We start from the raw sequence: 19,835 nt of genomic DNA on the forward strand, positions 1-19,835 counted from the left end.
AAAACACTAAGGGTAAATAATAGTGGGGTATGGGATTTTTTCTTTTGGACTAAGGAAAATGTTCAAAAATTTACTGAGACAATGACTGCACAACTCTGTGATGAAAGTCAGAGCTGCTGAGTATACATTTTGGATAGACTGTATAAGGCATGGGACTGTATAGCACAGTGAACCATGTGGTAGAAGATGGGCCATGGTTAACAGTATAAAAATGAGAGTGTTCTCTCATGAACTGTAACAGATGTACGCTACTAATACACAGTGTTAATAAAAGGGGGTGTATGGAAAAATATTCCAAATATAAGCTATGGATCATAGTTAGTGGTAATGGTCTGATTATGTTTTTTCATAATGTGTAGCAAATGTTTCACAACAATGGAAGGTATCAGTGGAGGGATGAGGTACGGGAATTCTGCATACTATTGTTTTGTAAGCTCACAACTTCTTTAATAAAAATATATACTTAAAAATTATTCCTAAGTATTTTATTCTTTTTCATTCTATTTTAAGTAGAATTGCTTCCTTAATTTCATTTTCAGATTTGAAGCTTATACAACAGGCAAAGGATTAGTGCCCAAGATATGCAAAGAACTCCTACAAATTAATATTTCAAAAGACAAACTACCCAATAGAACAGCAGGCAAAGGATAAAAACAGGCAATTCACTGAAGTAGAAAACAGATGGTCAACAAACATGAAAAAACTTCAACCTCACTGGTTATGAAATACCCGTTTTGAAGTTTGATGTTATCAAGTATTGGCAAGGGTGTAGGGAAACAGGACTGTAAACTGACACAGGCTCTTTGGAGGGAAATTTGGCATAGCTATTAAATTAAAAATGCAAGCACCCTGCTGAGCTATTCCGCTGTCTTGTCTACCCCAGAGAAACACGTGCACATGTGTACAAGAAGGATATTTACCCGACTTTGGTGGTAATGGCAACAAATTAGAAACAGCCTGTATGCCCCACAAGAAGGGAACTGATAAATAAACCATGGTATAGTCAAGCTATGAAGTATACACGGCAAGTTTGTAAAATAAGGTAGACCTATGTTACTGAGTGGGGAAAAAAAGCAAGTTGTAGATTGGTATGTACAGCGTAATAAAGCCTTTTGTGCTGGCAAGAACAACCAGGGAAAAAAATCATCTTGAAAGGGTTACCCCTGGCTGACTGCCCCACTGCCGTAGCCCCCTTCTTCTGGCCACCTGTTCATAGACTGGGCAGCACTGTGCCCGGTGCCAGGGAAGGAACGGCACTTGGTCTCTGCAATTCTGTTCTTTTCGGCGAGCCCGGTTCCCCAGCCGCATCCCCTGGCGTCAGCCCTCGACTCCAGAGGCCGCCCCCCTCTGAGCTTCTCGGGGTGCCGGGGACCTCTCACCCACACATTCCTTATGGGTTTGGTAAAGGAAGCGTCCTCCAGGCCCTTCTGCAGAGCAGAGCTGCTGGGAGGGTGCTGCTCACGCGCGCCCGCCTGTCTGGGCCTTTGCTCCCTCCCTCCACGGTCCCCCCAGGGTGTTCTGCCTTTTCGGGCACATCTGGTCTGGACCAGTGCTTTTTCCAAGCTGCCCTCCTGGGAGCGTCTCTTGGGGAATTGCCAGGATGTTAAATCCTCTATCCCAGGGAGTGCTCCCAAGTGGCAGGCGCTCTTATCCAAGCTTAACCAGCCTCCGCGTCCCCACCCCACCTCTCCACCCGGCGCCCTCTGGGACCAGCCCCTCACAGCTGTCCTGCTCCCTGGCCCTGCCCAGGAGGTAGCTTCTGGGTGAGGCAGTTCCTATGGGGAGGGCAACTCCTGCTGAGGGATGCAGCGGCAACGCCTGAAGAGGGCGCCTGGGTGGGCTCATCGTCTCCCCCACGCTAGCTGATTTTATTGTCTCTCCCCCTTCCCCAGAATTCAACCCCATGCGGGAAGGACCTACGTCTGTCACGTGTACCTCAGATCCCGCAGAACCTACTGTGGTGCCCAGCGTGCTGCCAGAATGAGTGAATACAAAAGTCCTGTACTGTCTCTAGAAGTGTTCAGGAGGCTGGAAGCATCCTTAGCCAGGTGTTGCTGGCTCCAGCCTCTCAACTGGTGCCAGCTCAACCCCTTTCTAGCGGTGTGACTGCGGGAATTCAGGTAACCTCTCTGAGCCTCTGGCTCCGCTTTTGTCAAGGGCAGGTGACAATAACGCGGGCCCCGGGGGTCTGTGTGAGGCTTAGGTGAGCTAGCACCTGAGAAGCAGAGGGTCCGGTGGGGCCCACCAACTCAGTGCTCCCTTCCAAACCTGAGAGTCTATCAATAGAAGAGGTGCTTCTCAAAGGCCAGTGGGGAATCGAAAGCAGTGCCAGTCAGGGGAAGAAGGAGACTTCAGGGGAAAGGGAAAGAAACTGGGTGCAGCGCAGCTGTGGAGGATGCACCGGGTGGTGACCAGAGAAGGCACGCCAGCCTGCTGGGGACCAGCGCCTCTCCTGGAAAACGAGGCGCCCACCCACGCAGCCATGCTGGGTGCTGGGTAGCATGGAGGTCTGGGACAGGGATGGGCCTCGGTTGGGTCCAACCCCTTAGGAGCCTTGACTTTTTTTTTTTTTTAAGATTTATTTTTGTTTATTTCTCTTCCCTTCCCTTCCCCCGCCCCCAGTTGTCTGCTCTCTGTGTCCATTCGCTGTGTGTTCTTCTGTGTCCACTTGGATTCTTGTCAGTGGCACCAGGAATCTGTGTTTCTTTTGGTTGAGTCATCTTGCCGTGTCAGCTCTCCGTGTATGCGGCACCATTCCTGGGCAGGCTGCACTTTCTTTCGCGCTGGGCGGCTCTCCTTACGGGGCGCACTCCTTGCGCGTGGGGCTCCCCTACGCGGGGAACGCCCCTGCGTGGCAGGGCACTCCTTGCGCGCATCAGCACTACATGTGGGCCAGTTGCACATGGGTCAAGGAGGCCCGGGGTTGAACCGTGGACCTCCCATGTGGTAGGTGGACGCCCTAACCTTTGAGCCAAGTCCTCTTCCCAGGAGCCTCGACTTTTGGGGCAAGTCTGTAAACCAGGACTTCTCAGCTAGTTCCCTCTACTGAGCTTTCGGGTGAGATAATTCTGTTGTGGGGGGTGTCTTGTGTGTTTCAGGATGTTTAGCAGCATCCCAGCCTCTACCCAGGAGATGCTGGAATATCCCCCCTCCAGCTGTGACATCGATAAATGTCTCCAGACATCACCAAGTGGGGGGTCAAAACCACCCCTGGTTGAGCACCGCCACTTTAAATCTAATGAAGCCTCCTAGGTAACTGGGGTAGCCTGATAGTAATAGCATCTACCTTTCGTGGAGTCTGTGAGGTTTGTCATTACTCAGAGTGTATCTACTGAGCTCATTTACTAAAAATATGTGCCAACGGCTGTGCTCAGTGCTTTACGTGCATCATCTTACCAAATCCTCCAGGCTGTCCTTCAGGGGACCACAATCCTTATCCCCGCTGTGCACCTGAAGGAGCTGTAAATCGCTCTCTTCTGTGTAAGCTTAAATTCAACCATCACCTCTTGAGGACCTGCTACGTGCCACGGTTCGGCGAGGTATTGCGCGTATTGCATGGATTTGAGGTGTGTTGCATCATAACCTGAAATCTGCCCGCTTCCCTAGCAACAGCTAACAGCACAAAACCACAAGTCCGCCCACAAGTTTCTGCCAATCCCCAGCCGCCCCGTAGCCCTCACTCCTCCTGCTCTACCCCACCCTCCTCATTCTCTATATAACCCACTGCACTTCCTTAATAAAACGGACTTGCGCACAGACCTGGTCTCCGCGGCATTCTTCCTCCCCTCGCCGTGCGTCCTCCACACCTGAGAGCCCCTCTGATGCTGTCTGCCGTAGCATCAGACGCCACTGCGGTCTAGTCTGACCCCTCCAAACCCCCCCGTCAGCATCGGGGAGCAAGCCGTCCCAGCCGCAACTGGCGCCCGAACAGGGACTTGAACCCTGGACCCTCAGATTTCATAACCTGAAATCTGCCCGCTTCCCTAGCAACAGAGGTGCTAGCAGGAGACTGAAGATTGGAGGAAGGGAGAACCCAAGGCATTTGCCCTCCTCTCTGCCAGGGCAGCATCTTCAGCAGCTCCTGTGTCCCCTCTGAGGCTCCAGCTCCCGCCACAGCCCCTCCCTCTGTGGTCCTGGTTTGGAATCTGCAAGTCCGTCACGGTTTCAGTTTCCACCAGGTAGCCGGGGCCCATGGCAGGCTTGGTAGCACACCAACTCTCCGTTACCAAGGTTCTCCATCACGTTTTCTCTCATGCCCTCTTTGGCTTCTTAGCTCTACTGTCACCTATGGGACCAATTTCCTGTAGTAGATTCCCTCTGATCAAAATACTAGAGAGGCTTCTGCAGCTCTGATTGAATTCTGACTCTTTCATACAGGATCTGGTTTCCTGGGCCATTGTCTTAGAATTTGGAATGATGAACTCTTGGCAATCCGTGGAGTATATCTCCTGAATATGGGAATGAATGTATTTGATAGACGTATTGGTCAGGACTGTTGTGATTGCAAGTGACAGAAAACCCAGCCCCAAATGGCTTAAGGAACAAAAGGGAACTTCTTGGCTTATGTAACTGAAAGGGGCAGGGTATGGTTTAGTTTCTTGACTGCTAAAACAAATATGCAATGTGTCGGCTTAAACAATGGGAATTTATTGGTTCATGGTTTTGAGGCTAGGAGAAGTCCAAAATTGAGGCATCAGTAAGGTGATGCTTTCTCCCGAAGCCTGGGATCTGGGGCTGGTTGCCCACCATCCTTGGTCCTCGGCTCTTCTGCTAACGGCAATGCACATGGAGGCCTCTCGGTTTCTCTGTGTTCTGTTGACTTCCGGCTTCCCATAGCTTTCTCTCACTGTGTTGGAATTTCATGCTGCTTATAAAGGGCTCCAGGAACAGGATTAAGACCCATCTGACTCACTTGGGCCACATCTTAACTGAAGGTCCTATTTGCAATGGGTGCACACCAATAGGAATGTATTAAGTTTAGAACACATGTTTTTCTGGAGTAGATAGCTCCAAACCACCAGTGTTACCAGCTTTTGTCTAGGTTCTTGACCATGCTGCAGAAATGAATTTCAAGAGCATGTCGGGTGAGTTAGGCCAGTAATTTATTCAGGTAGGGAAGGACAAGAAAAGGGAAAAAATAACAGACCATGGGTCCCAGGTGAAGAGGAAGGGGCTGAAAAGTGATAAAGTGGTCTGATTTACAGACTACAATTCCCCATTATAGATTAAAATGCCCAGGTTTTATTTGCATGGCCATCATGACAGAGGAAAAGCAGAGAGAGCGGTGTGCAGAGGGCAGGAACAGGTGTCCGAAGTGAGAGAGTGAGAGCAAATTCAGGCCTTTTTGAACTGTTAATTATTCCACCCCTTTGCTAATGGCATAGGAGGAGTCCCAGTTATTCACTTTTTTATTGATTACACCACCCATCAATTCCCACTGAGGGCTCACTGATAAAGTCCTTGAGGAATACTGGGGCTTTTCCTGGCTTCTGGAGGAGGTCTTGTACTGGATGGCAGAATCTTGGGGAGGGTCTTCCAGCAGCAATCTTGGGGGTTTTTGATGTCCACATGGACTTCTTTCCAGGTTCCAGATCCATCTATTGATTCCCTATCTTACTAGCCAACTTCAACAGGGAATTTGCTGCTTCAGGAACAGTTTGATCCAGGGACCCCAATATTGTTGTCAAGACTCTTGTCTTGTTCTAGTTCTAGCTCTTTCTCCTATGTTGGCTTCATTCTTATGCAAGTTCTTCCTTTATAGTGGCAAAGGAAGGTCCCAGTAGCATCAAGCCTACATCCTGCCAGCTTAACACCTGAGAAGAAAGAAAGCCCCCTCTCACTTTTTTAAAAAATATTTCCAGCTGAAGTCCAGCTTGGACCACATATCTATTCCTGAACCAACTGCTGTGGCCAGTGAGATAGAGGCTGGGTTATGTAGCACCCAGCCCCTCTAGCTCAAGCATGAGAACAGCATCCCCAAGCCACAGGGTCCAAAAATAGAAGTGAAGTGGTTCTTGGGAAGAATAATGGGGCGTTGTTAATAAACGTCAGTGAGCGTACAGGCACGTGTAATGCCATTTAATACTTGATGGTGGGAAGGACACATGGCTCAACTGACAGTCGTCCATCTACCATATGGAGGGTCCAGGGTTCGATCCCCAGGGCCTCCTGACCCTGTGGTAAGCTGGCCCACATGCAGTGCTGCCATGCACGAGTGCTGTGCCACACAGGGGCACCCTTGCCAAGGGGTGCCTCACGTGCAAGGTGTGTGCCTTGCATGAAAAAAGTGCAGCCCACCTAGGAGTGGCGTAGCACATACAGAGACCTAACGCAGCAAGATGATCCAACAAAAAAGAGATACAGATTCCCAGTGCGACCTGATAATGCAAGCGGATGCAGAAGAACACACAGCAATGGGCACAGACAGCAGACAATGGGGGGGGGGAGAGAGAAATAAATAAAATAAATCTTTTTTTTTTTTTTTAAAGGAAGTAGTAAGTTCAAATTCTCATTAAAAAAAAATACTTGATGATGAGGCAAAATCAACCAGCTGTTCTTGAGGGGCAGAGAAAATCACATAACACTTGGAATAAGAAGCCCTATGTTTGCATGCCCATGGGCAAGCACCTGAAACCTGACACAGTTATCTAATGTGTAAAATTCAAAAACAGAAACAACCACAACTATTTATGGAAGGCCATTATGTGCTGGGAACTGGCTTAGGCTCCAGGAGCACAGAAGTGAACGAAGCAAAATTAGAGCTAATACCCTCCACACACCCATATAGCAGTAGAGATACATGAGGTTCTTTAGGGCAAAATACCTCGCGGAGTCCTGGCATATAATAAAGCCCTCTGGAGGTATTGGTTGAATTGAAATTCGAGGAAAAGTGAGAAAGGCACACATAAACTGTAATCTCCTATTATGAAGGCTTTAAGTAGTACCTGGGTGGCTTTTCTTCCCTTCTGCCTTAGTCAGGCATGTGGCTCTCTGGAATAAAGACTACATTTCCCAGCTTCCCTTGCCGCTAGGTGTGGCCATGAGGCTAAGTTCTAGCCAACCGGATTCATGCAGAATGACTTCAGGAGAGGCAACGTGCTCCTTAGGCTTTCCCAGTATCCTAAATGTATGTATAATGACTGCAGGTAGAGCAGGCATCTTAGGAAACTACAGGATCTTTCCCTTCTGTACGGGAAAAAGCCTCTCCTGAACTCATCTCTAGCTATAGCCCCATCTCTCTCCCATCCTTTATAGCAAAACTCCACAAAGAGTCTCTATTCACTGCCTCCAATTTCTCTCTCACCACACAAACACCACAGACCTGCATGTGGCTCGGTCCAATGGGCAATTTGCCACCCTCAACCAACTGGGCTTCTCAGCAGTATGTGATAGAGTTGCTCACTCCTTCCTTTAAAAAGCACACAACAAATACAGCTTCATTGAGGTATAATTCTCTACCACGAAATCTACTCGTTTTGATTACACAATTCAATAATTTTAATTAAATTTACAGTTGTGAAACCATTGCCACAATTCCATTTTAGAACATGTCTATTATCTCCAAAAAATTCCTCATGCCCATTTTCAGTCATTCCCCCCTCCCACCACCCAGTCCAACCACTAATTGAGATTCTGACTATTTCCTATAAATGGCTCCATCAACATGTGATCTTCATGTTGTAGTCTGTATCAGTGTTTTGCTCCTTTTAATTGCTGAACACTACTCCATTGTATGGAATGCCACATCATGTTTACCCACTCACCAGTTGATAGACATTCGCAAGGTTTCTACTTTGGGGCTTTTTGGAATAATGTTGTTGTGAACTTTCCGGTACAATCTTCGTGTGCATACGTTTTCATTTCGCTTTGGTAGATACCCAGGAAAGGCCTTAGTGGCTTATGTGATAAATGTAACTTCCTCCTTCCAGAAACACTTTTCTTGCTGAGCTTCCAAGACACCAATCATTGCAGGTTCCCTCTTATCTCACCAGTTACTTCTCGGTTTGCTCCATGGTTCCTCTCTCCTCTCTGCCAGATGTGAAGGGCCCAGGGGTTCTCAGTCCCTGGCCCTCATCTCTGCTCTCTCCAGCCTTGCTCCCTGGTGATCTCATTCAGTCTTGTAGCCCTGAAAAGTCCTATAGCCTGGTAACTCCAAACTTCCATCTCAGCTTCTTTCCTGAACCCCAGGCTTATTTTCATTTGTGTTTAAAAAAAATATTTATTTATTTTTCCCCATCCCCTCGTTGTTTTGCACTTTCTGTGTGTGTTCATCTTCTTTGTTTCTTTAGGAGGCACCAGGAACTGAACCCAGAGACTCCAGTGTGGGAGGGAGGCACCTAATCACTTAAGCCACCTCCATTCCCTGCTTTGTTGTGTCTCTTGCTATGTGTTCCCTCTTGTGTCTCTTGTTGCGTCATCTTATTCTGTCAGTTTGCCACACCTGCCCGTCATGCCAGCTCACTCTCTTCTTTAGGAGGTACGAGGAACTGAACCACAGACCTCCCTGTGGTAGGCAGGAGCCCAATCATTTGAGCCACATCCACTTCCCACCAGGCTTGTCTACTCCACTGCCAACTTGCCATCTCCGCTTGGCTGTCCAATAGGAGACTTCACCTCTTCAAAACTGAGCTCTGGATCACTGCACCCACCACCTGCTCCTGCCACAGGCTTCCTTCATCTCAGTAAATGGTGACTTTGCTCTCCCCTTGGGCCAACCAAATACCTTGAAGTCATCTTGGCTTCCTCTCTTTCCCTCCCATTCTACATCCAATCCATCATCAAATTCTGCCAATTCTGTCTTCAAAATGAACCCAGGATCTGAGCACTCCACTGCTCAGTGCTCTCCTCTACTGCTACCTCGCTGGGCCAAGCACCATCAGGTGTCACCTGGGCTATTGCAGGCACCTTCTCCCTGTTCTCTCTGCCCCCACCCTCACCCCTTGTTCCCAAGATCTATTCTCCACTCGCCACCAGAGGGATTCTGCTAGAACGGGCCTTCTCTGCTTGGAACCCTCCATGGCTCCCACCTCACCCACACAAAAGCCAAAATCTCCACAACAGCCCATAAGGCCGTCCAGGATGTGACCCCATCGCCCCTCTGCCCTCGCCTCCTTCCACGCTCCCCTCACTCCCTTGGCTCCAGGGACATGGCCTCCTGGCTGTTTCTCCAAATCTCCAGTCCCACTCTTGCCTTAGGACCCTGAACTTGCTGTTCCCTCTGCTGAGAATGCTTTGCCCTTATTCACTCACTTCTTCACCTCCTTCAGCTCTCTCCTCAGTGTCACTTCTCAGTAAGGCTTTCCCTGCCCTCTTATTTTAAATGCACCTCCAACACTTCCTTTCCCTTTCCCTGCTTTGTTTTTCTCTACAGTACTTATTGCCATCTAACGCACTATGGTTTTACTTATTGTCCTGTTGTCTGCCTGCGCTAGAATGTAAGGAAGAGCTGGAGATCTGGTCACGGGTCTTAAACAGTCCCTGGCACATATCTCTTGAATGAATTAGGAGCAGACTCTCAACCCAAACTAATTTAAACCAAAAAGAGACTTGGCTGGCTAACAGAACTAAAAAGTCTGGTAACATATTAGCTTCGGACATGGCTGGATCCAGGAGCTCAAACAATATCAGCAGGACTGGCTCTCCCCACCCCTTAGTTCTGCTGTCCTCTGGGTTCATTTCACTCACAGGCAGACCCTACCTGGTGGTCCCTGGCAGCTCCACACTAAACAGTCCAAGCATAGCAACTGCGGCATAAATAGACTCCTCCTCTTTCCCAATTGTTCCTACTGGGTTTGAGTCCCATTGGCTCCACATGGGTCAGATGTCCATTCCCAGGGAGAGAAAAGCTTTGAAGGATTAAAAGGTAAGGGTGGGAAGCGGATCTGGCTCAATGGATAGAGCGTCCGTCTACCATTTAGGAGGTCCAGGGTTCAAAACCAGGGCCTCCTGACCCGTGTGATGAGCTGGCCCACGCACACTGCCGATGTGCACAAGGAGTGCCGTGCCACACAGGGTGTCCCCCATGTAGGGGAGCCCCACACGCAAGGAGTGTGCCCCATAAGGAGAGCCGCCCAGCGCAAAAGAAAGTACAGCCTGCCCAGGAATGGCGCCGCACGCACAGAGAGCTGACACAGCAAGATGATGCAACAAAAAGAGACACAGGGAAGCAGACTTGGCCCAGTGGATAGGACGTCTGTCTACCACATGGGAGGTCCGCGGTTCAAACCCTGGGCCTCCTTGACCCGTGTGGAGCTGGCCCACGCGCAGTGCTGATGTGCGCAAGGAGTGCCGTGCCACGCAGGGGTGTCCCCCACGTAGGGGAGCCCCACGCACAAGGAGTGCGCCCCGTAAGGAGAGACGCCCAGCGCGAAAGAAAGTGCAGCCTGCCCAGGAATGGCGCCGCACCCACAGAGAGCTGATGCAGCAAGATGATGCAACAACAAAGAGACACAGATTCCCGTGCCGCTGATAACAACAGAAGCAGACAAAAAGAAGAACACGCAGCAAACGGACACAGAGAACAGACAACTGGGGCGGGGGAGGGGGGGGAAGGGGAGAGAAATAAAATAATTAATTAATTAATTTTGAAAACAAGAGAGACACAGATTCCCAGTGCCGCTGGCAGGGGTGCGAGCAGACACAGAAGAGCATGCAGTGGATGGACACAGAGAGCAGACAACTGGGGTGGGGAAGGGGAGAGAAATAAATAAAAAATAAATCTTTAAAAAAAAAAAGGTAAGGGAGTAATGATGAATTGTGCTAAATGTGAAGAAGTAAACATTGTGATAAGATGCTGTGTAATGGGGGAAAAATTGGATGGGAAAAAAAAGCAAGGTGAGGGAGCAACCAGCTAAGAGCCTTATAAGGTTTTCCTGGAACCCCATCCGGCAGATATACCTCTAGCTCATTGGCCAGAACAGGGTCACATGGTCATTCCCAGCTGCGGGGACTTCTAGGAAGGCAAGGGCTTTTGATTTCTGGCTTAGAAGGAAGAAAAGTCTAGAGATGAGTGGGGGCTGTGAAAAGCTTTTGAGTAACCAATACAAATTTACCCCACAGAACAAGGATAGGTCTAAGGCAAACTGTCTTTTGGCGATTTTGCCCAAGCCTGCAGTTTCAGTTCAACTCAGTTCTACAATTGCAATTCTCCTAACAGGGTTTCTCAACTTCAGCACTACTGGCCTCTACCCATGAGATGCCAGGAGTGATCCCCTCCTCAGCTCTGACAACCAAAATTGTCTCTAGACATTGCCAAATGTCCCTTGGGGGCATACTAGCTCCCAGCTGAGAACAACTGACCAGCTAGAATATAAGCTCCACGAGGGCAAATTTTTTGTCTGTTCGCTTCACTCTTCATTACAGGTCCCCAGCACCTAGCACAGCTGCCTGGCACATAATAGGTGCTCAATAAATCGTTCTTGACTGAGTGAATGAAGGCCTGCTTATGTGCCAGGTCCTGGGGAAAAGGCCGTGAAGATCACAGACACTTTGTCCTCAAGAAGCTCAAGATCTAATTGAGGCCCCAAAGTGTTTCCAAAAAAGGAGATACTCCCACCTCCCTCAGTTACAAGGCCCACAGAGTCACAGCCCAGCAAGTTCAAGACCACACCACAAAACCCTGTGGGCGCCATGTGCCCCATCATGCAGGAGCCCTTGTCAGGATCACAGCCCCCAAGGGAGGGAGGACAGCAAGGCCATGGTGTGCTGGGACGACTTAAGTAAGAGGTCAAAGGCTTCAAACATGTGAACAATTCCATGTTTCCTCATTTTTCTACATTGAGATAAATCACAAACCATAAAATTCATCCCCTTTAAAGTGATCAATTCAATGGGTTTTAGTATATTCACAGGGTCATGCAACCATCACAACAATCAATTTTAGTACCCTTTTTTCCCTTTTTTTTTTTTTTTAGGAGGTACCAGGGATTGAACCTGGGACCTCGTACATGCCAAGCAGAACCCAGCACCTCGCGTACACGAAGCAGGCACTCAACCATTGAGCTACACCCGTTCCACTCTTTTAGGTCATTTTTATCACCCCAAAAAGAAACTTCTTAACCATACACCCCACCCTCCAGCCGTGGGCAACCACGAATCTCCTTTCTGTCTCTGTAGATTTACCTACTCTGGGCATTTCATATAAATGGAATTACATAATACATGGCCTCTCCTGTCTGGCTTCTTTCACTTGGCATAATGTTTTCAAAGTTCATCCATGTTGTAGCATGGATCAGGATTTTGTTCCTTTTTATGACTGAATAATATTTCATTGATGGGTAGACCACATTTTGTTAATCCATTCATTTGTTGATGGACATTTGGGTTGTTTCCACCATTCAGCTCTAATGAATGATGCTGCTGTGAACCTTTGAGGACAAGATTTTGTGCGGAAGTCTGTTTTCAATTCTCTCGGGTCTACGTAGGAGTGGAATTGCTGGGTCATAGGGTGACCAGTGTTTTCTTATATCTGCTCTGCTTTGGGGATCATGCTGGGCATAGTGGGCAATGATTCTCAGCCTTGTGGACCAGTGAAAATTCTTAAAACAAAACAAATGTTTGAATGACCAACATAAAATGGTCTACTTTTTATATTGCCAAGTGTGGCAGTTGAGATTATTTTATGAATCCCCAAAAAAGAAAGATTATGTTTATAAACTAATCTATTCCTCTGGGAGTGATACCCTTTGATAACATTAAATTCGGTTTCAGGGCCTTTGATTAGATTACTTGATAAGATTGCTTTACAGCTTTTGTATTTTTTGTTTGTTTTGTTTGTCTTTTGCTTTAGAGCTTTAGATTGAAGTAAGTCAGTAACCTGTGACTCAGGTTGAGTCCACGCCCCGGTGTTGGGTCTGATATAAACAGACTCATATCAACAAAGTAGGAAAAAATGAACTGCTGTGTTGGATGCTGCCTGTGACAGAGGACTGCTTAAGCGTGAAGCCTCAAGAGGCTGGGCTCATGGAGCAGCTCTGGAGGAGACCAGTTCTGCAATATGTCTGATAGCTCAGACCTGAACTTGGGGAGAGAGCAGAACCACCAAGACTGATATGGAGGCCTGGAAAGAGACAAGTCCTACTTGTTGCTCAAAGCTGAGCTCCAACAGATGGTAGATTCTGGAGGGAAAGTCAGACATTCTCAGAGACTGGTGGCCATCTTGCTTCGCCATAAGGCAACAATGCCAGGATCAACAGAGCTGACTTTGGTAAGAAAGCACTTCTTAGGGTGCCTTGGATTGGATTTTCACAACCTTGGAACTGTGAGTTTTTACCCCAGTTCTGGTACTTTGCATTGGCAACCCTTTGGCGAACTAAAACACCATATAAAGACCTAAAAATATTTTCTTCTTCACAAAGAAACAAAATTTTAAATACCAACAATCAAAACAAAAGGAGATAAATTAAAATATTAGAATATATTTGCTTAAGTTTAATTTGAGGAAAACTTCTCTACATTTCTATGCTTTCCCCAAAGTACCATGAACTAGTTAAACAAATACAAAAACCTCATTATAGGGAAGCGGATGTGGCTCAAGCGATAGAGCTTCCGCCAACCATATGGGAGGACCCAGGTTCTTTCCCTGGGCCCTCCTGGTGAAAAAGAAGAAGATAAGGCATGCCCTTGCGGCGAGCCAGTGCCCGTGCAAGTGCCCGCGTGATGAGCCAGTACCCGTGCAAGTGAGTCACACACCAAGATGATGATGCATCAAAAGAGAGACGAAGGGGAGAGTCAAGGTGAAGGGCAGCAGAGACCAGGAACTGAGGTGGTGCAATTGACAGGGAACCTCTCTCCCCATCAGAGGTCTCCAGGATCGCATCCCAGTGAATCCTAGAGGAGAGAGAATGAGAAGAACAGCAAAAACAGCAGGGTGGGAGAAGGGCAAGGAGAGGAAGGGGGGGGAAATAAATAAATAAATCTTTATAAAAAAACCTCATTACAGTCCTCCTCAAGGCCAAGTTGGGGTGTGTGTGTGTGAAGAGTGAAGTTGTTGGGTACCCCAGCTCTAGAGAATATCCTGGGATGCATAAAAAGTGGATCCTACTCTAAGGAGTTTCAAGCTAGGAGAAGGAAAAAATAAAACAGAATAACTGCTTTAATTGAGACACTGAGCAGTGAGAAAACCCAGAGACAGAAATTAGTTCTGACCAGGGGACCTCGGCAAACCAGGTGGGGCACAGAGATCTGAGCCAGCTGAGATGAATTCTATGCGCCCACAAGTCTGGGAGATAATTTCTACCAGACCAGAGAGAACCACAGTCCCGAGAGCACTGGTACCTTTAGGAACAGAAGGATTTTATTGCCAAATAATCTCTTCCAGTTGGGGCATTAATGAAAACAGTGGGAAGGTTTGGTCTGCTCTCCTGCTGGGCCCCAAGGGGCTCTGGGAACCATCACCTTCGAGGGGACGCGGTTGGAAATTGGCTGTAAAGCGCCTGCCAGCGGAGCAGGATTGGAAGGGAGTTGCAGGCCTGAGGAGGGCCTGGAGTCGACACAAAGGAAAGAAAGCGGCTGATACCAGGGGGCTCCTAAATCCCCTTGGGGATTGTGGGGTAGAGTAAGGTAGGGGTGGGGTGGGAGGAGCAGCTGAGGCTGGAATCATTACGGGAGGGAATTATTTCCTTGGACTCCCAGCCCGGCAGCCGAAGGAGCAAGGTCCCACCGCTGGAAGCCCAGAAATGAGGAGAGGCGAGAACAGAGAGGGTAGAAGATAAGAGGGGTGGGGGAAAATAAGGCAGAAGAGAAAGAGGAGCAGAACCGAACTGGGCTAATTTTGGCTCGAGGCGGGCAACGGGAAGTAAATGAGGAAACGGCTCCCACGGCCTTTGTGAGGGGGGCTCGGGCGCACACGGAACTTGATAGTGAGGAAGATTTTTCTGATTACCGCGGAGGGATACAATAAGCTAGTACCAAGCCATATTTTCACACATGACATAGCTAGCAGGTTTTATTCTGGTGCTGTGAGAATGTTTCTGAGGCAAGATGATTAAGCCAAAACCTTTTCCTCCTTTTTGCTTTTTATCCCCGAGAGGAACGAAACAGGTCCAGGTGGTTAAGTGCATCCGCACTTCCTGGACGATGGCGCCCTCTGGTGGTCGAGGTGCGACTTGCATTAAGGTTGAGGAAGAAACGGGGTACTGTGTTCCTTTCGTGAAAGGAGAGCGGTCGGATATTCTAAGACGTTTTGGAGAGACGAGCGTTCTTTAAGCGGAATGCCCACTGGAAGGTGTGGTCTTGGCGTTGGAGTCTGTAACACCCTTCGCCCTCTGAACCTAGCCCTGCCCGCGTTCCCTTCCTTGGTAAATGACACCACCACACAGTGGCTCCCAAAGTCAGAGACCTGGGAGTCCACCTAGACATCTCCTCTCCCTCATCCTCACGTGCAGGCAGTCCCCAGGTCTGCTGACTTAATCTTCTAAATTTGTCTCGAAAATTTTGTTCTGGTGCTCGCTTGGACAGCACATATACTAAAATTGGAACGATACAGAGAAGATTAAGCATGGCCCCTGCGAAGGATGACATGCAAATTCGTGAAGCGTTCCATATTTTTACATGTCTTTCCTAGAAACTTTCGTGAATTGTTTGCACTTGTGCCTGTTTTAAATTAAACTGGGTATTCAAAAAAAAATTTTTTTTTGTTCTGCTCTTCACCACCTCCCCTGCTGTACCCTGGTCCGTCCCCACCCAGCCGGAAACCCACGGATGCCTTTCCAGGGTCATCTCCTTTAAGTACCATCTCTAGTCGTATTCTACCAGGGTTATCTTTCCTTTCATCTTCAAGTTATTTTTAAGTAAACATCTGTGTTACCATTGCTGCATAACAAAACACCCCAAAACTTAGTAGCTAAAAATCATTACCTCTACCTGTTTCTGTGGGTCAAGAATTTGGAAGAGGCTTGACTGGGCAGTTTTGCCTTGAGATTTCTCACATGCTGCTGTCAGGAGCGACTGGAGTGGAACTGGTGGCCCAAAGCTGCTAAGGATGACTGGTTATCTCCTCTCTCTACGTGGGCTGCTTTGGGGTTCCTCAAAGCATGGTGGATGTCAAAGCATGACAGCTAAGGGTTCCAGCAACCATGTTCCCACGAGCAATCACCTTTTATGACTTAGCCTGGGAAGCCACATAGCGTCACTTCTACCATACTTTGTTAGTTGAGATTATACAATCTCCAAAGCCCACCCTATTACAAGGGGAGGGGATGGAGTGTGCCAAAGAATTTGTGGGCATATTTTAAAGCTGCCCCAACAACTAATTTCTAATACAAATTTAAACTATGATACAAACAAGGTTTCAACCTAACCTACATAACCGGCAGTAGTTTATGTGTATATTGTTTGTTTCCTCACACTAGAAGTTAAGTTCTACGAGGGTGAGGGCTTGGGCATTTTGCAAACTGCTGTGTCAAACTGTTTTGTCCTGCTCTGTCTAGATCAGGGCTCAGAGGCTGATTGAATAGAAGGAAATGTCTGCCCTCTCCTCTTTGCTTAGTTAAGGCTAAAGCAGCCTTCAACATCCAGCCCACATTCTTCCTCTGCAGCTCTTCTAAACTCCTACATTCATTATTTGCCTATTCACTTGAGAGCTATTTGGTCACATACTAAATTGTGACATCTTCAAATACAGCATCTTATTGAGATTAGGCACTCAGCCAGTGGAGCCAGGTGGCTTGGATTCGACCCCAACTCTTAGGTGAACCAGCTGTTCCCACAAGCAATCACCTTTTATGACTTAGCCTCGAAAGCTTCATGTCATCACTTCTGGCATACTCTGTTAGTTGATACAATCTCAAAAGCCCACCCTGTTACAAGGGGAGGGGATGTCAACCTCGTCTCTTGGTGAGAGGAGTGACCTTGGACCGGCAATCTCATGAGCCTCAGTTCTCTCTTCTGTAAAATGAGGGTAATAATAGCATCCACCCCTTGGGATCTGTTGTGAGGATGAAATGATTAACATAAGCAAAGCCCTTAGACTATCACCTGGCCTGTAGGTAGTGCCACACAGCTGTTGGCCATTATTAACTGTCAAATTTGGACATTGAGGAGTTATTATCCAATGCATTTTCTTCTTTTTAAAGCCACTTTCTTAACAAACACTACCTCAGTCAGGTGACCAAGGTCGACATCAACAGTGATAAGTCACCTTGGTAATATGTACCCTTCACATGATGAGATGAGAATGGCACTTTACCTCTGCTGTCCTTCTCCCAAAAAACCCTATAATCCCAGGCTAGTTGTGAGAAAAACAACAGACAAATTCCAATAGAGAGGACTCCTATGAAATACCTGACCATAATCCTCAACGCCGTCAAGGTCATCAAAACAAGGAAAGGCTGAGGAACTGTTGCAGCCAAGAGGAGCCCAAGGGGACATGATGACTAAATGCAATGTGGTGCCCTGGATGGGATCCTAGACCAGAAAATTCCATTAGGGAAAAACGAAGGAAATCTAAGTAAACTGTGAGGTGTAGTTAGTAATAATGCATCAATATTGGTTCATTAATTGTTAATTAATTGTTAAGAATGTACCATTATGATCTAAGATGTGATTAATAGGGAAAACTGGGTGTGGGGTATATGGGAGCTCTCTGTGCTATCTTCTCAATTTTTCTGTAAATCGAAAACCCTTCTACAAACAACTATTTCTAAAACAAAAACAGCTTTGTTGAGATACAGTTCACCTATTGAAAGTGTACAATTCAATGGTTTGTTCCCTCCCCTCCCCGAGATGGCTCCCTCATCTGTTTTGCTTATTGTTTTCTCATTATCTGCTCATTTTTTGTGTGTGTTCTTTAGTTCTTTTTTTTTTTTTTTTGCTTGTTGGCTACTCTTTTTCATTCAGTGTCTCTCATTGTCTGCTTGTTGTTTGTTTGTCTTCTTTAGGAGGCACGGGGAATCAAACCTGGGTGCTCAATTGCTTGAGCCACTTCTGCTCCCCTCAATGGTTTTTAGCATAGTCACAGAGTTGTACGACCATAGCCACAAATTTAGAACAAAATTTCTAAAAGAAATCCCCTACTCATTAGCAGTTATTCCTCATTTCCTTCCAGCCCTCCCTGCCCTAGGCAACCACTAATCTACTTTCTGTCTCTCTGGATTTGCCTATATCCATTTCATGTATTGTTTCATCATTGTCTTGTCAATTTTCTAGGCCACCCCCCCTGCATCCACAATATTAATTAACCATAAGATCCTGGGGACTCTGCCTGCTCCTCTTTTGTACTCCTCCTTGAACTTCAAACAGTGCTTTGCCCAATGGGAATCTGTCAATAAAGCAATAAAATGGTCCTTTGAGTGAGAACAAACACATAGCATGTACTATGTGCCAGGTAATCTTGCAGGTGCTTTATGTGCATTAGCCCGTATTAGCCTCACAAAAAAATCCATAAGGCATGTACTGTTATTACCCCTATTTTACTTATGAGAAAACTGAGACTGAAGAGGATGTATAGCACACCAAGGGTGATACATCCAGCAAGTAGGCAGAGCCAGAACTTAAACCCAAACCATTTGCCTCTGGAGTATGTACTCTTCACCACTACATCATACTTCTCTTTTGGAGTCAAGTGGATAGCCAGCCCTAGGGAATCTACAGGTGTTTGGGAGAGAGTAGTGTGGCAGCTGCGCTCACAGATGGTCCCCACCAGCCATGCCTTTCTGTGTTCACACCCTGGTGTCACTCCTCAAACATTTATTCAGTGCTGGTTTAGTGACTTGATTTAACCAGTATAATGTAGTCTCAGCATTAGGAAGGCCTGCCTGCTTCAGCTTTTATGCTTTTGGAAGCCCTGAGCCTCTCTGAGCCCTGGCTACCGTTCCAGAAAAGTTAAGTGGAGAGGTTACTTCTCATGGTGAGCACCATAGGGAGAGAGGCCCTGAGTCTCTGCGGAGAGAGAGGCACAGGTATCCCAGCTGCCCCCACCAAGGCTCCAGATGTGGGAGTGAACCATCTTGGAGGTTTCAGCAAACTTGAGTCCCCAGATGACTGCAGATCTAGCCAACACCCCATGCAGCAGAAGAACCTCCTGGCTGATCCCAGCCAACCTACCGAATTGTGAGAAATAAACTGTTAGAGTTTTAAGCCACGAAGTTTTGGGCTAGATTGGTATACAGCAGTAGGTAACCAAATCAAGGGGTAAGACCACTTCTGAGGGTAGAAGGTCGTGATCACAAGCCCTGTCCTGGCCAGCAGCCAGGAATGGTGTGGTTTGCAATGGCTAGAATTTAATCACAAGACACCACTTAAGTGCAAAGAAGGCAGAAATGGGTAGTCTTTAGCTGAACAATTATACACCCAGCTAAAATTCAGGGTTATATTGCTGAGGAGGAAAGAAAGAACAACTTTGTTTGGATAGGCTACTAGAAATCTCTGTCTTGGTCTACTTGTGTTGCGTTCAACCAAGAACCTTGCATGGGAGAGCTGGGTCAGACTACAAAGTCTGTGGCCCAATCCAGGACAGCCAGGGACCCTGACAATACCTGATTGCATTAAGACTCCTTTCTTAATTTTCTCTAATTTCCTTTTTCAAACTCCATTATCCTCTCTGCTTGCCTTGAACACCCACTGGCACTCTCTTCATTTTGATTCTATCCAGAAAGAACTTCCTCCTGCCTTAGCCAACTTCTTGGCCAAGTCAGCCTCCTTGCCTTTATTTATATGGTTTTTTTTTCCTCCACCTGGAATGAGTCCCTGTGATGGGATGAAGCTGGATGGACGCCAGAAAATTATGTTCTTAAGGCTAATCCATTCCTGTGGGTATAAACCTATCATAAGAGGGACCTTTTGATTAGGTTACTTCCATAGGGCATGACCTAGGGTGAGTTTATAGGATTCTTACTGGA

The 19,835-nt window shown here is 47.3% G+C and overlaps 1 non-coding gene across 1 annotated transcript; it reads left to right on the plus strand.

Annotated features, from left to right (window-relative positions):
• The first annotated feature begins 15,440 nt into the window (after positions 1-15,440).
• LOC111759627 (U6 spliceosomal RNA) lies at positions 15,441-15,547 on the plus strand. Its single transcript, XR_002793549.1, has one exon. It is a non-coding gene; the product is annotated as a U6 spliceosomal RNA (small nuclear RNA).
• The last annotated feature ends 4,288 nt before the right edge of the window (positions 15,548-19,835 follow it).

This window comes from Dasypus novemcinctus, chromosome 24 (genome assembly GCF_030445035.2).
Source record: "Dasypus novemcinctus isolate mDasNov1 chromosome 24, mDasNov1.1.hap2, whole genome shotgun sequence".
NCBI lineage: Eukaryota > Metazoa > Chordata > Mammalia > Cingulata > Dasypodidae > Dasypus > Dasypus novemcinctus.